Source organism: Coregonus lavaretus (assembly GCF_964263955.1).
Source record: "Coregonus lavaretus genome assembly, chromosome: 1".
NCBI lineage: Eukaryota > Metazoa > Chordata > Actinopteri > Salmoniformes > Salmonidae > Coregonus > Coregonus lavaretus.
Window position 1 is genome coordinate 29083144 of NC_139988.1, and position 12339 is coordinate 29095482.

Here is a 12339-nt window from a genome sequence, read left to right on the forward strand (position 1 = left end):
GACAAAGATCGTACTTTTTGGAGGAATGTCCTCTGGTCTGATGAAACAAAAATAGAACTGTTTGGCCATAATGACCATCGTTATGTTTGGAGGAAAAAGGGAGTGGCTTGCAAGCCGAAGAACACCATCCCAACCGTAAAGCACAGGGGTGGCAGCATCATGCTGTGGAGGTGCTTTGCTGCAGGAGGGACTGGTGCACTTCACAAAATAGATGGCATCAAGAGGAAGAAAAATTATGTGGATATATTGAAGAAACATCTCAAGACATCAGTCAGGAAGTTAAAGCTTGGTCGCAAATGGGTCTTTCAAATGGACAATGACCCCAAGCATAATTCCAAAGTTGTGGCAAAATGGCTTAAGGACAACAAAGTCAAGGTATTGGAGTGGCCATCACAAAGCCCTGACCTCATTCCTATAGAATATTTGTGGGCAGAACTGAAAAGCGTGTGCGAGCAAGGAGGACTACAAACCTGACTCAGTTACACCTCTGTCAAGGAATGGGCCAAAAATCACCCAACTTATTGTGGGAAGCTTGTGGAAGGCTACCTGAAACGTTTGACCCAAGTTAAACAATTTAAAGGCAATGCTACCAAATACTAATTGAGTGTATGTAAACTTCTGACCCGCTGGGAATGTGATGAAAGAAATAAAAGCTGAAATAAATCATTCTCTCTACTATTATTCTGACATTTCACATTCTTAAAATAAAGTGGTGATCGTAACTGACCGTAACTGAGGAAATTTTTACTGGGATTAAATGTCAGGAATTGTGAAAAACTGAGTTTAAATGTATTTGGCTAAAGTGTATGTAAACCTCCGACTTCAACTGTACATAAGCAGATGAACGGTGAAGTTGTGGCTGTGTTATGGAAACACCTACTTTTGAAAGGGATGTGTTCTGAATGTTTAACTTTCAAAAATGTATTTTTTCACCCAGTGACCTGTGTGTGAAAAGACTGGTGGAAGCACAACTGGCATCATTACCCAATACAATAAGCCACATCATCCTGTTGGTCCGATGAAAAGAGACAGAGGATGGTGTGATGAGGTCTAGGGTTTGTATTCTCTCCCACACACACACACCTGTTTCAGACACGTTGGCCACCTGCCAACCTGGCCATGGCAAGTATATTGAGGCAGTGTGTGTTTGGATATCGAACCTGCTCCCCTCGTTGCCGAGTTTACAGTCAGGTCTTCATTAATAACACACACAGACCACACACACCAGTCACGCAGGAGTCAGGCTTGGGTACCTGAACAGGTAACAAACATTCATTCACAGGTAAAACATGAAACACATAGTTACTGGACTGACTTTACGTATAGAATCCAGATGCATAGAGCAGTGCTTCCCAACCCTGGTCCTTGTGTACACCCAACAGTACACATTCTCGTTGTAGCCCTGACAAAGACACCTCATTCAACTCATTGAGGGCTTGATGATTAATTGACAAGTTGAATCATGTGTGCTTGTCCAGGATTACAATAAAAATGCTTACTGTTGGGGGTTCTCGAGGACCAGGGTTGGGAAACACTGCCATAGAGAACCATGCATTACTCAAGTTGAGTTCGACTCCATTAGAGACATCAATAAATGCATGAAACACACCATAGTTGTAGATATACTTCTCTATCCCAAGGGATGAGTAATGTTCAAGTGTTTTCACAGTTTAGTGCATGTTCTAAGGTCCCTGACTGAGAATGTCTTTATTTAACTAGGTAAGATGAGAACACGTTCTCTTTTACAATATTTACCTGGCCAAGGCCTTTAAGCTACAGACCACTGTCTAGTTCGTACAACTTGGGAGTTTCCACATCTAGATAAAAGAGATAGGAATAAGCTCCACCTCATCTTCCAATGGGCTTATGAGCGCAGGAAGTTAAGGGCGTAGGAGCTAATGAGCAGTGGAGATCATCATGCACCAGAGCATTCTAGAACATTCACATTTTTCTTGAGGAAGTGACACATTTCATATGTCCTATGATAGGTGGAGGTAGCAATCTTAGAACTCAAATGTTAGTGCACGAGAACGACAGATACGGAAAATGCCCTTTTCTTCAAGATCAAATGTCAACAGATGTTTTGTAGTCATACAAAACTCAAGAACACTTGAGTATTGTTGTTTGCATAAGGTTCAATTTTGTGAAGGGAGTTGAGAAAAGACAAAAAATCAAAATGCAGGAAATAAACAAGTAATTGTGTCTGAGGCCTCTATCAGTGTTGATCTAATGCTACTAACAAAACTAACTCAATCTATTGCATTGGCACAATTCTCTTGACGGCCTCTAAAACATCTTCATTCTCCACTTTGTTGCCAAACTCCTTCTCCCTGTGCTCCAGAAGAATACCCTGAGGAGCAAAAAAGACAACATTAATTTAAAAAGGGACCTACATAATACCAAACAAGCTCACAACACAACAATGATGCTCTCTGTCCATTCGTTTTCATTAAATCATGTTTGTATCCATATTGTCCTGCTGATGGCCACTGATTACTAAGGAGTTGATAACAGATACAAAGTGTGTGTTGGCAGTTTGAGTCTAACAGCTCCAATCAATGATTCCCAGCTGTGGCTGAGCCCACTCCATTGATGCACAGCCCTGTATGTGTGTGTGTGGTACCTGGTTCCCCGCTCCGATGACAAACACGCCTCCCAGGACAAAGCCCTCCCCCAGCATGTTGCCCTGGTAACCAGCCTTCCAGGCCCGCATGAAGTTCTGCCACACCCCCTGACGGATGAACCCCAGCCCCCCCATCTTCCTCTGTAGCGGGCCGTAGAAGTGGTGCTGCAAGGGACACGAGCAAAACAATCAATCAGTCAGTCAGTCCTTGGAGAAAATAAAACTTGAAACAAAGTCAGGCACAGACAATGGGCACACTATATCTACACCAGAACATGTGAGCGAAGTTGAGCTGTCGGAAATTCCGCTCTGTATCCTTTCCAACCGCCGCTCCGCACTCACAGGAAAAAAATGGCGCTCCAAATTCGATCCATTCATTAAAATCACAATTTAACCAACACCCATATATTTTTGTGACTACCTGGACCTACCAATTGGTTTTGAAGTACTGAAACCAAACCATATCGATTTGAATGAAAAGTATTTGAATAAACATGAAAAGGTGAATGTAAGAAGTGCACATCATTTCAAATAGGCTAAATGTAATATTAAACAGCATATAAACACTAAATAGGTCAAGAGCCAGACATGGAGCCTAAGAAGGAACAAATTATTTAGGCTATATTATTTCAAGGCTATAGCCTACAAATAAATACATTGTGAAGTATTTGCGAGTGTGACACACTAGGCTGGTATGGACATAAAGCGCTCAGCATTTAAACAACATTTCGTTGTATTCAATCATTTTAGTCTATAAATTGCGCATATAGACTTACTTAGAATAAAAAATAAAAAAATCTAAAAAAAGACTTATTAGTGCCTTTGAATTCATTTTTAGAAACACGAGTTTGGCCAGTCTGCAGCTTCAGGCTCATCCGATGGTGCCTGGAGAGCCGGCCAGCAGCGGAGAATATCCGCTCCACACTTGTAGAGCCACTGGGGATGCTAAACACCCTTTTGGCCACTCTTGCCAGGCTGGGCAGAGATGCAGAGTTTTTTTTTTTTTTTTCCTATAGGTAGGCGTAAAGGTTTTTAGGCAAAATAACCCAATCAAAACAGAAAGCTCCTTGAACGTGGGAATATGCCAAGCCTATTGGGCCAAAATCAATTATGGCCTATTGTATAGATAATAGAACAAAAATGAACGAAAAGTTTAAGAGATCTGATTTTTAGTTTAGAAATACTTTGCTACAATGACACACAGTTATCTACCCACCTCGTTCCTTTCTTTTAGCATGTACACGTAGTAAGTAAAGCATCATGCTTTCGGGATATGTGTCTTCAGATTCCACAATGATTCTTTAGTTGTGGACACTAAATCACCGCACTCCCTCTCTTGCTCTTGGTCCTCATCTTTGTAAGTCAGTTTATTTATGAAAATATTTAGCGACCTCCATGACAGTAGCTAAAACAAGGGGCTATAGCAGCACACAAGTAAACTACAAATGCATGCTGGGCCGGGCATGCCCTGAGCTCGTGAAGTGAGCGCTACTGGAGCGAAATTGGAGCGGGCGAGAATGCCGAAGCTCCAGCCTTTGGGAATCTCGCTCCGTGCTCCAGTCAAATTGGGAATGCTCCTCTCCAGCTACACTCACATACTCTGATCTTCAGGCCAGTGCAGATGAAGGAAAGGAGGAGACAAGGAGAGGAAGCCTTTGTTAAACTATTGAGATGCACCCATAGAGCGTCAGGTCAGTCTCACCTTCACGTCTACATAGATGTCCCCAGCAAAGTGAGGTCGGAAGTCCTCGATCTCCGTGCCAATGTTCTCCTTCACCACGGCAACCAGAGGGACACCAAGCTCCTCAAGCTGGGTCTTCAGAGAGGACAGCTCAGAGGCCTCCTACACAGACAATTAGTACAATTCCAATAATAGGATGGGGCCTCGTTTATTTGGAATTTAGGCCTGCAGATTTTGCCTAATGCATACAGCGGAATCTACACAACAACAACATATGGTGTGGAATAGACTTGAATTAAGACCATTTCTGAAATAGTAAAAAAAAAGCTGACTATACTGTAAAGTATCAGTAACATCATCACTTCACCTCTCTGCACAAAAATCATCCGGGCCGTCGTACAGCCATGACTACTGCTCCTGTCTTCTCCCACAGAGTTTTGGCCTTCATGGTCTTCTCATCTGCAGGACACACACACACATACACATACACATTATACACAGCACATACATTTAAAAAAACTCTGGGCCCTAATGTATGGCTCAGAGTTTTTCCTGAATACATGACCAAGAATAACTCCAAGCCTGCAGTGTGTTACATGTACAGTGCCATCAGAAAGTATGTATACCCCTTGACTTTTTCCACTTTGTGTTACAAAGTGGTATTAAAATTTATTTAATCGTCATTTTTTTGTCAACAATCAACACACAATACTCTGTAATGTCAAAGTGGAAGAAAAATTCTAACATAAAAAAGAAAAAAGAAACGAATATATCTGGATTAGATAAGAATTCAACCACTTGAGTCAATACATGTTAGAATCACCTTTTGGCAGTGATTACAGCTATGAGTCTTTCTGGGTAAATCTCTAAGTGCTTTCCACATCTGGATTGTGCAACATTTGCCCATTATTATTTTCTAAATTCATCAAGCTCTGTCAAATTGGTTGTTTATCATTGCTAGACAAACATTTTCAGATCTTGCCATAGATTTTCAAGCAGATTTAAGTCAAAACTGTAACTAGGCCACTCAGGAACATTCATTGTCTTCTTGGTAAGCAACTCCAGTGTAGATCTGGCCTTGTGTTTTAGGTTATTGTCCTGCTGAAAGGTGAATTCATCTCCCAATGTCTGGTGGAAAGCAGACTGAACCAGGTTTTCCTCTAGGATTTTTCCTATGCTTAGCTCCATTCCATGTATTTTTTATCCTGAAAAACTCCCCATACCTTAATGATTACAAGCATACCCATAACATGATGCAGCCACCACTATGCTTGAAAATATGGAGAGCGGTACTCAGTAATGTGTTGTATTTGCCCCAAACATAACACTTTGTATTCAGGATAAAAAGTGTATTGCTTTGCCACATTTTTGGCAGTTTACTTTAGTGTCTTGCTGCAAAAAGGATGCATGTTTTGGAATATTTTTTATTCTGTACAGGCTTCCTTCTTTTCACTCTGTCAATTAACGTAGTATTATGGAGTAACTACAATGTTGTTGATCCATCCTCCCTTGTCTTTGTGGTCGAATCTGTTTGAAATTCACTGCTCGACTGAGGGACCTTAGAGATAATTGTATGTGTGGGGTATAAAGATGAGGTAGTCATTCAAAAGCCATGTTAAACACTATTATCGCACACAGAGTGACGCCATGCAACTTGTGACTTGTTAAGCAATTATTTTTACTCCTGAACTAATTTAGGCTTGCCATAATAAAGGGGTTGAATAATTAGACTTTCAGCTTTTCATTTTTCATGAATTTGTAAAATTTTCTAAAAACGTTATTACACTTTCATATTATGTGGTATTGGGTGTAGGCCAGTGACAAAAAATCTCTTCAATTCAGGCTGTAACACAACAAAATGTGGAAAAAGGGGTGTGAATTCTTTCTGAAGGCACTGTATAAAGACTGGGTTAAACGCATGGATAAATGTGTTTAGTAAGGAGCGTAATAGTTTTACATCATGTTCCCTCTTTACATTAAGCCCTTGTTACATGGAGGGAAAATTGCATAGGATAGGCTAGCTCATTTAAATACTGCTTTTTACTGAGGGTTCTCAAAGTGCTTTACATTTAGTGGGAGTTTTATAGCCTACCATGTATGGCCGAGGATTTAGCCTGTGGACAGTTGAGCATTCACTCATGTCTTAGCCACATTACAATAACCTACAGTGCATTCGGAAAGTATTCAGACCCCTTGAATTTTTCCACATTTTGTTACGTTACAGCCTTATTCTAAAATGGAGTAAATTGTGACAAAGCAAAAACAGGTTTTTAGAAATGTTTGCAAATGTATAAAAAATAAAAAACAGAAATACCTTATTTACATAAGTATTCAGACCCTTTACTCAGTACTTTATTAAAGCACCTTTGGCAGCGATTACAGCCTCGAGTTTTCTTGGGTATGACGCTACAAGCTTGGCACACCTGTATTTGGGGAGTTTCTCCCATTCTTCTCTGAAGATCCTCTCAAGCTCTGTCAGGTTGGATGGGGAGCGTCGCTGCACAGCTATTTTTAGGTCTCTCCAGAGATGTTAGATCGGGTTCAAGTCCGGGCTCTGGCTGGGCCACTCAACGACATTCAGAGACTTGTCCCGAAGCCACTCCTGCGTTGTCCTGTTGGAAGGTGAACCTTCACTCAGTCTGAGGTCCTGAGCACTCTGGAGCAGGTTTTCATCAAGGATCTCTTCGTACTGCTCCGTTCATCTTTCCCTCGATCCTGACTAGTCTCCCAGTCCCTGCCGCTGAAAACATCCCCACAGCATGATGCCGCCACCACCATGCTTCACCATAGGGATGTTATTGGCCAGGTGATGAGCAGTGCCTGGTTTCCTCCAGATGTGACGCTTGGCATTCAGGCCAAAGAGTTCAATCTTGGTTTCATCAGACCAGAGAATCTTGTTTCTCATGGTCTGAGAGTCCTTTAGTTTACTTTTGGCAAACTCCAAGCGGGCTGTCATGTGCCTATTACTGAGGAGTGGCTTCCGTCTGGCCACTCTACCATAAAGGCCTGATTGGTGGAGTGCTGCAGAGATGGTTGTCCTTCTAGAAGGTTCTCCCATCTCCACAGAGGAACTCTTGCGCTCTGTCAGAGTGACTATTGGGTTCTTGGTCTCCTCCCTGACCAAGGCCCTTCTCCCCCGATTGCTCAGTTTGGCCGGGCGGCCAGCTCTAGGAAGGGTCTTGGTGGTTCCAAACTTCTTCCATTTAAGAATAATGGAGGCCACTGTGTTCTTGGAGACCTTCAATGCTGCAGACATTTTTTGGTACCCTTCCCCAGAGCTGTGCCTCGACACAATCCTGTCTCGGAGCTCTAAGGACAATTCCTTCGACCTCATGGCTTGGTTTCTGCTCTGACATGCACTGTCAACTGTGGGACCTTATATAGACAGGTGTGTGCCTTTCCAAATCATGTCCAATGAATTGAATTTACCACAGGTGGACTCCAATCAAACTCAAGGATGATCAATGGAAACAGGATGCACCTGAGCTCAATTTCGAGTCTCATAGCAAAGGGTCTGAATACTTATGTAAATAAGGTATTTCTGTTTTTTATTTTTCTATACATTTGCAAAAATTTCTAAAAACCTGTTTTCGCTTTGTCATTATGGGGTATTGTTTGTAGATTGATGAGGAAAAACATTTATTTAATCAATTTTAGAATAAGGCTGTAACGTAACAAAATGTGGAAAAAGTGAAGGGGTCTGAAAACCTTTCGAATGCACTGTTTATAGGCTAATACAAAGAATGGGGCTTTCACTGGGGATGCAAGTTTAATTGTTTGTAAACATATGGACTGAAAAGATATGGACAGATGGCAAGCTCTGCCGATGTAGAGGAAGGAAGCTGGTTTTAGCCTTGCACTGTGATGTCACCTTTCCTGAGACTTTAAGTAACTTTGACTGACCATCAAGGGTTAAGGTTTGGAAAACTGGTTAAATTCCTTGTCATGTTGTTGGTCCAAATTCACGGCCTGTGCAATGCCTCTATGTGGTGGTAGAATAGGTGAACCAGGGCCATCGTACCGTCTCCAGTGGAGCGGAGGTCTGCGTCCTCCAGGTACTCCAGCGAGGCCTGGGCAGCCTTGGTCAGACACAGGTCAGTATTAGCCAGGAAGATCCCTGCGATGGCTGCTCCTAAGGCCCCCAGACCCAGAGACCAAATCCCCATCTCAAACAGCTCCACCTCGAGGACGGAGGACAACACTGCAGACAAAGACAGGAGAAGACAAACATGATTATCAAAGTGATTTACAAAATATATTTTTCTTAGGAAAGAAGAAACACAGGAACCAGACCTAGAGGAGTGAGGGGGAGGGGGGCTCCTACTCTGGTTGGCCACACTTATGATTTCTCGTTTAGTCAGTTCATGGGACTTTACCGTTAGTAGCTAGGTTTCCATCCAATAAGCGACAGATTTTCATGCAAATATTCTACAATCCGCATAAATACAAAATGCCAGAGATGTGTTTCCATCAAATTGACTGGTGTTGCGGATAAAAAGCTGTGCGTGACGAAGTAGTGCACATAAAAATGAAATGTGCGGTTAAATTCCCATGCACTGAATAAAAAAGTTAATGGGTTTCCAGTGCGGGTAGGCTACCTAAATGATGAGATTATTATAGACAAAATAGCGAGATTGCTTGGCTGCCGTTTTGACAAACAAAATCATTGATGTCACCAGAATAAGACTCAATATTTATTGGAAAGCAGCATCAAGCTCATCAACGTGCACTTTCACCACTCTGTGAAGTTCATCATAACTTATTTCATTTGTAGCCTAATAAACTGGATGCTTTCCCGAGTCGTTGTGGGAGGAACACACAACACATCATCGCGTGACTCCAAGTTTGCTTCAATATGATGGTTATTATATCGATATTTGCGCATAAAAGGCGTTTCCACAGCTATTTCTCGCATAATCAATTTTACCGACACAAAAAAACATTGCACCTTGTCTAGCGTATTTTGTTTTGTTGGAAAGTTTACCAACATATTTCCTGTGTCCATCAGGCCTGTCGTGACATTTGTTATCCGACATGTACTTTATTTGCATAAAAAGGTTAGATGGAAAGGGAGAAGCAACAGTCCTAGGCATGGGTTGGGGGGAGGTCAGGGTCACTGATCTAGGCCGTAAGATTAACTGGGAGACAAGTCAAGGGACCTTTAAGTTACTCCATGCAACATACAGTTGCCACTAGAGAGAGATAATGTAATGCTGCTCCTTGCCTGATTTGGGCTTGTTAGTGTCAGGGCTGGATGAGGCTGAGCTGTGGTAAAAGGCAGCAGTCTGGATTCTCAGAGAGGGGAGTCTGGCTGAAGGGGCGGTAGAGGGCTGCCTGTTGTGTGTGATGCCCCCCAGAGGCAGTGCAGAGTTTGAGATAGCCTCCATCTGGCCCTTGGGGCTGTAGCTTAGGGCCTGGACCAGGGCCATGGTGACTGTGTAAACACAGCCTACCAGAGCTCTCACGCTCTCTCTGACTCTTACAAACCACCCTCAGCCATTCTCTGGAAAGACAACTAAAAAACAGAAGCCTTTACCGTGAGTGTGAAATCATTTGTGTTTGAAAGTTGGCATGGGCACATGCCAATGACTGTTAGGAAGTAGTGACTGAGGTTCAAACAGTAGGCTAAAGACTCTGGGGACATGTAGTTTAAATGTGTACTGTTGACAAAAAAAGGAAAAACTACAGTTTCACTGTGTGTAAAACTCTCACTCTCGTCAGTGTTGTCTGGGTGAGGCAAGCGATATCAATTACTGTGAAGTTGAAGGTGTGTCCTGACTGAGTGTAATTCAGTTGCTCCTAGATGCTGATCTAAGGTCAGTGTTGCAATGATTCCTCTATGATTATGACATATGGAGGGTAAACTGATCCTAGATCTGTGCCTAGAGGCCACGTCTAACCACAGTGTCATGGCAGCTCAAATTTCATTAGGCATTGTCTAATGAATGACAGTAAACCTGCTCGTCTACTTTCCATTTCCTCAAAATAAAACTGATACATGACTTATGCAGGATAAGTAAACAAACCATATGAGCTGCTCAGTTGGTTTCGTCTTATCTTAAGTAGACTATCAAACTGTATTGTACTAGACACAGTATGTGGTTATACAGTTGTGTGTGACTGACTCACACACACACACACACACACACACACACACACACACACACACACACACACACACAACCTAATGCCTCAGACCACAGCTTACAAAGTTAATCCTCTTTCCTCTTGTATAAGCAAGATGGGCCATAACATACAATGTTACAGGCAGTAGGCTACACAACAATAAATCATCAGTATAGTCAATTGAGCATAGTTATTAGCATATGAATACAAACAACATACTGTTACTGTATTGTCATGACTAGCTTAGATGTGAATTTTTCAAGATATGGATCATTCAGGTTCTCTGAACACTATGAACATGACATTCTAAAATTGTCCACCAAATGCTTAGGCCTACATGCATTGAATATATGTGAAACCTGACTAAACCAAACCTACAAGTATGGTCATTAACTCATTTCATTTTCAAACATCGATTCATATATCAATCACCCACTGAAGGTTTGCACTCACTTGAGAAATGCCCCTCAAGTTCAGCTCATTCAATTCCAGGTAGGTACTCTGTTCTGCACTTCACTGTGACTTGACAGTCTTGACTAACTACTGCAGTTTGACTTTCACTTATCAGAGAGATGACAAAGGCCTAAACCCTAATGATAACAGCAGCCAATAAAGACTACCTGGCAGCTGTCATGAACTGGACTTGACTGGATTCATTGGATACCATGTAGATAGATAGTGAAAAGGAATGTTTACATTGTATAAGTCAATAGTTAAGCTACGGTGACAATGAGTGGAGAAACTGAATGTTATTGACAATGAAAATATGAGGACATAGGGCCTATTATTATCATGACAAAGATGAAATGGAAAGTTAACTAGTTACAGATCTACAGTAAATATTGATTTAATTATGCACCTTCTTATTCCTTGTCTTTCAGCTTATTTCAAACGGTGTGACAAATTATTAAATGAGGCTTTTCATGCAAACCCTACCAAGACAATTTTGCAGAGCTCAACTCATGCAATTTGACATAGCTAGCTAACGTTAGCTAGCCCTTTTGATAAGCAACCTTCAGGATGCACTACAGACAATCATGTTGACTGGTAACAGTGGCAAGTGGTATTATAAAGTGAGCTTTACTAGCTAGATAACTAAATTGCAGTATGGTATTCTTTGATTTATGCATTAAATAGGACAAGTAGAAGTTAGTAATAGCAATGACACTGTAGTTTTTCTACTTTGTTGACTTCACCTGTGGCTATCTAGCTAGTTAGCTGGCTATCTGGGTTAGCTAAGCTAGCTAGCTAGATTCTGGCTGCATGATGACGTTAACAAGTTAGCTTGCAGATTGAAATAATATGGGTCTGAATACTCGCAACATGTTTAACAATATTTCAAATATTGTATATTAAAGGTATGATACTCACAAATATTGTGTTGACGGAGGAGAGTGCAGTAGAAACGTCTCTGTTCAAATGATCTAAATGTGTGGTAGGCGTATCAGTCGAGCCAGATAAATGGATTAGTCATTGCAGTGAAAACGAATTATATTTTAGTCATTTAGCAGACGCTCTTATTCAGAGCGATTTACAGTTAGTGAGTGCATTTTCATACTGGCCCCCTGTGGGAAACGAACCCACAACCCTGGCGTTGCAAGTGCCATGCTCTATCAACTGAGCTACAGGGGCACATGATTACATGGACCCTTGGCATAAATCAACTAATCAAGGTTATTTTTTTACAATAAAAACGGACTGACCTAGGTAAAATATCTAATAAAAAAAATTAAGATATATAATATATAAAGATGTGTGTAGGTAAGTGTAGGTATACAAAGATAAAATAAAGACAATTTATTAGGTGGAACATGCCACAACCATTTAGTAAACAAATTGCAGTACAGGTAAGTATAAAACCCACAAACAACGGTAAAAGGTTTGATAAATAATTACTTTATTATTCTCA

General features: G+C 41.4%; 1 pseudogene across 1 annotated transcript; it reads right to left on the reverse strand.

The window, feature by feature from the left end:
- Nucleotides 1-1044: 1044 nt before the first annotated feature.
- LOC311150051 (peroxiredoxin-like 2A) lies at nt 1045-11907 on the reverse strand (annotated as a pseudogene). The gene is made up of 6 exons (XR_014615188.1): nt 11802-11907; nt 8326-8505; nt 4672-4763; nt 4326-4466; nt 2624-2788; nt 1045-2350 (listed from the first exon to the last, which is right to left on the reverse strand). The product of XR_014615188.1 is annotated as a peroxiredoxin-like 2A (transcript).
- Between the last annotated feature and the right edge of the window lie 432 nt (nt 11908-12339).